Genomic DNA, 5,868 nt, shown 5'->3' on the forward strand with positions numbered 1-5,868 from the left:
AATCAGCACAGCAGGCAAGTAAACACCCCCCCTGCTTCCAGCCGCCGGCCCGCCCCCAAATGTCATTGGCCCAGCCGACACAACTGGGATTATCCACTGCTCCTCACTGCAATCAGGACACACACACTGCATTTAACTTCCACAACTCTGGTTCCCCCACCGCCAGTATGGGAAACGCCACATGTAACAAAACGATTAAATAAAACCACGTAAAAGATGGCCAGCGGCTTAAAACTCGAGGCAAGCCCCATCCAAATGCGGATATGGCCAACCCAATTCTCTTTTTGAAAGTTACTATTGAATTTGCAGGTTTGTTGTGCCCACACATCATCATAACAACTCCCTGCTTGTCTTTTAACTCTTTGCCCACCAATGCCTCTACTTTCTCAGGAGGCTAAGGAAATTTGGCATGTCCGCTATGACTCTCGCCAATTTTACACCATAGAAAACATCCTTTCCGGATGGATCACAGCTTGGTATGGCCCTGATCTGACCAAGACCGTAGCCCAGTCCATCACGCAAACTAGCCTCCCATCTATTGACCCCCAACCACACTTCCCACTGACTCAAGAACAGCTTCTTCCCTGCTGCCATCAGACTTTTGAATGGACCTACCTCGCCCTAAGTTGATCTTTCTCTACACCCTAGTTATGACTGTAACACTATATTCTGCACTCTCTCGTTTCCTTCTCCCCCTTTTACTCTATGAATGGTATGATTTGTCTGTATAGCGCGCAAGAAACAATACGTTTCACTGTGTCCGAATACATGTGATAATAAATCAAATCAAATGGATCTTGTACATCTCTCTTGTGAGAACCATCGTGTACATCTCTCTCATGGGGACCATGAATTGGATTCAATTTTAATTTGATTTTTGGAGTAAGCAAGGAGATGGATTCAGGCACGTCCACTCCACTCTGCACATTGGCTTTGTAACTTTTAAGAATGGAATAAAAATTTTAAAAACTTTTTGGGAATAAAAGTTTCTTCTTGTAGCCTCAGATTATTTCACCAAGCGCCTTAAGTCAGTTATGAGTCAGATAGACTCAAAATGTTAACTTTGTTTCTATCTCCATAGATGCTGCTAGACCTGTTGAGTTTATCTAGCATTTTGTGTGTTTATTACCATAAATCTTTGTCCTTCTGATTTCTGGCCTTTCCGCCAATGGAAACAGCTTCTGCCTCCTTACCAAAATTCTTCACCATGCTCAGTAACTCTATCCAGCTTTCTCTGATTAATTTCTACTCCAAGCAAAATACTAGCTTCTCCAGTCTATCTACATAACTGAAGTCCAAAGTCCCTCATTCCTGTTGCTTTTCTAGTAAAGTCCATTTGCACCCTCTCTCAGCCTTTGACACCCTTCCTAAAGTGTGGTGCTCAGGATTGAACAGAACATTCCATGAAACCTAACTAGTGGTTTTGGATAACTTGTTTGCTTTTTTTTTTAAAGCTTATTTATTAGTCACATGTAAGGCTTACATTAACATTCCAATGAAGTTACTGTGAAATTTCCCTAGTCCCCACATTCCAGCGCCTGTTCAGGTCAATGCACCTAACCAGCACGTCTTTCAGACTGTGGAAGGAAATCGGAGCACGTAGAAACCCACTCAGACTCGGGGAGAACGTGCAAACTCCACACAGCCAGTGATCCAAGCCGGGAATTGAACCCAGGTCCCTGGAGCTGTGAGGCAGCAGTGCTAACCACTATGCCACCCCATTCCTACATTCCGTGTATTCCTACATTAATAAAGTGAAGGAGCCATATACTTTTTACAAAGCTCTTTTTTCACTTTTAAAAGCTTATTTTAATCATTTTCTCCCTCATTCTAAACATAATGTGAAACACAGTCACAGGGATCAAAATTCACAGTAATCCAATTGCTCCAGACTGCCAAAATATCTCTCAAGCTACTGAACTATGAATATCAGAAGTCCAGTTGGCAATCCATTTCTAATACATGACATTCTACAAGTTAAATTTTTTTATTCCATTGTTAAAGCTACAAAGTCAATGCTCAGAATGGCAGACTCATCCATTCTTTGCTTGTTCCAAAAATCAAATTAAAAATCCAATTGAATCCAATTCAAGGTCCCCACAAGGAAGACAAACAAGATCCAAGCTGACAAGATGAGGCATTGCATCCCATCTTGGGCTTGATCTGACACTTGATCTTAGCCAAAAGACCGAGAAGCCTTCTCTGCTTGTTCTGCCACTTTTAAATTTGTGTACATATTCCATAAAACTCTCTGTGCCTGGTTGCTTGCTAAAATACCACCATTTAGTTCATATTGTCTTGCCTCTTTCTTCCTCCCATGGGCCAGCCCAATTGACCATATCTATGCTTTCCTGAAATCTGCTTATCCTCCATCTCAAAATGCCATCTCATCTGCATAAAAAAAAACCATGTATATCCCCAAGTCTGGTGAGTTAACATTTTAGGTACAGGTTGAAGAAATACACTGGAATTCTACAGCCCCACCCGCCATGGGAATTGGAGCGGGCGAGGGACGAACAATGGGAAGGTCCATTGACCTTGGGCAGGATTTTCTGGTCTCGGGTTGAGCGAGGCCATAAAATCCCGCTCAGTGTCACTTAAATATGCCAGAGTACCTGTGAAACTTGGAAGAAAAATCCCCTATAAATTGTCTAAGGATGCTCAAAATATATGGATCTCAACTGTCGAACTACATGCTGGAAAGTGAGTCGAAATTTGCAGATTACACAAAGTTAGCATCTAGGATCTATGGACAGTTTGTCCATCACCCTGCAGTCCATGTTCTCATCCACAAGTAGCAAGGTAGCAAGTACCGCATATCTGCTTGTCAAGATCAAAGGCTGAGGCCCCATCATCACTCCATTTGGTTTTCAATATCTGCCCGACTCGCAACCACATTCTCCTGTACATGGCTGTTTTTAAAACTCATTTGCGGGACGTGGGCACCACTGGCTAGGCCAGAAATTATTGCCCATCCCAAATCGCCCTCGAGAAGGTGGTGGTGAGCTGCTCTCTTGAACTGCTGCAGTCCTGTGGTGTAAGTGCTGTTAGGGAGGGAGTTCCAAGATTTTGACCCAGTGACAGTGAAAGAACACAATATATTTTCAAGTAAGGATGGTGAGTGACTTGGGAGGAGAACTTACAGGTGGTGGTGTTCCCATGTTTCTGCTGCCCTTGTATAGATGGTAGTCGTCATGGGTTTGGAAGCTGCTGCCTAAGGAGCTTTGGTGAGTTCCCACAGCACATCTTGTGGATGGTAAAGTTTAAAGTTTATTTATTAGTCACAAGTAGACTTACATTAACACTGCAATGAAGTTACTGTGAAAATCCCCTAGTCGCCACACTCCGGCACCTGAAGGGGTACACTGAGGGAGAATTTAGCATGGGCAATGCAACAAACCAACACGTCTTTTGGGCTGTGGGAGGAAACTGGAGCACCCAGAGGAAACCCACGCGGACATGGGTAGAACGTGCAGTCTCCGCACAGACAGTGACCCAAGCCGAGAATCAAACCCGGGTCCCTGGCGCGGTGAAGCAGCAGTGCTAATCACTGTGCCACTGTGCAGGGCTGCCACAATTCATTGATTGTGGAGAACGTGACTGTTTATGGAAGGGGTGTCAAGCGAGTGGCTGCTTTGTCCTGGATGGTGTCAAGCTTTGAGTGTTGTTGGTATTGGATTCATCCATGCAAGTGGACACTATTCCATCGCATTCCTAGTTTGTGCCTTGTAGTTAGTGGACAGACTTTGGGGAGCCAGGATTCCTAGCCTTTAACCTTCTCTTGTAGCCACAGTATTTATATGACTGGTACAGTTCAGTTCAATTTCTGGTCAATGGTAACCCCCAGGATGTTGATAGTGGGGGAATTCAGTGATGGTAATGCCATTAAATGTCAAGGGGTGATGGCTAGATTTTCTCTTGTTGGAGATGGTCATTGCCTGGCACTTGTGTAATACAAATGTTACTTGCCACTTGTCAGCCCAAGCCTGAATATTGTCCACGTTTTGTTGAATTCGGACAAGACTATTTCAGTATCTGAGGAGTCGTGAATGTTGCTTTACATTGTGCAATCATCAGTGAACATCCCCACTTCTGATCTTATGGAAGGTAATTAATGAAGCTGTTGAAGATGGTTGGGCCTAGGATATTACCTTGAGGAATTCCTGCAATTATGTCTTGGAATTGAGATAAATTACCTCCAAATCACCACAACCATCCTCCTTTGTGCCTGGTATGATCCCAACCAGCAGAGGAAAGTGTTGAGCATCTCTAGTTAACTGTTGTCACCTGGAATGAAGTGACCGGGTAACTCTCCTCCTCTCTGATGCACCACAATATCTCCTGCTCAACAACTCTGTGCCATTGTTAAAGCTCTAGATCAAATTCTAAATGCTAAACTAAATCTCAGCTTGATAAATACTTTAATAGATACCCCACTTTCATCAAATTCCTGACTTTCAGACTCTAGTAACAAAATACTATTTCATTACCACTCTGCGTTCTACACTTTTAAAAAATAAGGCTTTATGGGAAAGTAGGATTTAGGACCCTCTGGAAATTCAGTACTGACTTGTTGGAATGATGGGGTTCAGCAAGTCATTCTGCAACATGAGTCACTCAAGCAATTTTTCTTTGCTTTTGGCAACTGTAGCAGTCTTTCTTAATCCTCTGCTTTATTCAAAAGATAACTTTTATTCCATCTATTCTCCTTCAGTAAGAATTTCACTCAGCAGGTGAGAAAGGATCACTCAGCAGGTGAGAGAGCTATCAGTGCCAGGATAAAGTACCTTTCAGAACAATGTCACTAAACTGTGCTTATGTGATGGTTACAGGTAAACTTGAGAATGTCCTTTAATTGTGAAAATGCTGAGACTAAAAAAGCTGGAAAGAAAGCCAACTTGGATGTCATCACTTGTAAATGGTTTCAGTTGAAACTGAAGACCCAAGTGAAAAAGATAACATTGCTGTGAAGAGATTCATCATCAAAGCTCCAGCCTCCACTGTAATCATACCAGCAGTGTGGGTGGCATTGGCTGGCCCGTCCTTCACAGGGCCTATTGAGATCATTAAGTGGGCAATCTTGGCCACCATCAGAATTTAATGGGTGATGGGAGAGAAACCCACCAAGCTGTCAGCCTGTCAGGTTTCCCTGCTAGGATGCTGGTGGGCACAAGGGCCAATCGATGTGCCCCACCAGGTTGCTCTTCTTCCATGGCCTCACAAACGGCAGTCCCCTCGCACACCTCGCCAGCGCATGCCAACTTCGCAGCCAGGAAGACCCCCAACCATATCAACGTGATCCAGTGCCACACACCTGACACGCTCAAAAGCTGCTGGCCTCTGATTGGCCAGCAACTCTAGGAGATGGGACTTCTTAATCCAGGATGGCAGAAATCCCAGCGACTATCAAGGGCTGTTAAATGGCAGCAAAGTTACTGGTGTTGCCTGGAAGGGCTTACCCTCACCTCCCCCTGCCCTACCCCCAAATATTTAGCCAGGGACAGGGATATTCAAAGCTGTTAATGTCTAAGATAATAAGGAGTTGCTCTTAAAGTAATCTCACCCATTTATGACCTCAAATTCCAGTAATTCCTTTGATTAATACACAGTATATCTCTTAATGTTGATTTATAGCAACACAAGGGGCTAGTCAACATAAACCTTGCTACTAATCTTATTAACTTTATCTACTACCCATTTGGGATACCCAGTCGCTGGATATCTTGAAAATATATTAATTGTAAGTATCTGGGTACCCAAATTTAAGTTATGATTTGTAGTCCCTAAATAGCATTCAGTACCTGAATTGGGGACTGCTTCTTTGGCGATTTGATAAGAAAGAGTTCGTTGTTTTGCAGCCTCTTGAAG

Source organism: Mustelus asterias, chromosome 18, assembly GCF_964213995.1.
Source record: "Mustelus asterias chromosome 18, sMusAst1.hap1.1, whole genome shotgun sequence".
Taxonomy (NCBI): Eukaryota; Metazoa; Chordata; class Chondrichthyes; order Carcharhiniformes; family Triakidae; genus Mustelus; species Mustelus asterias.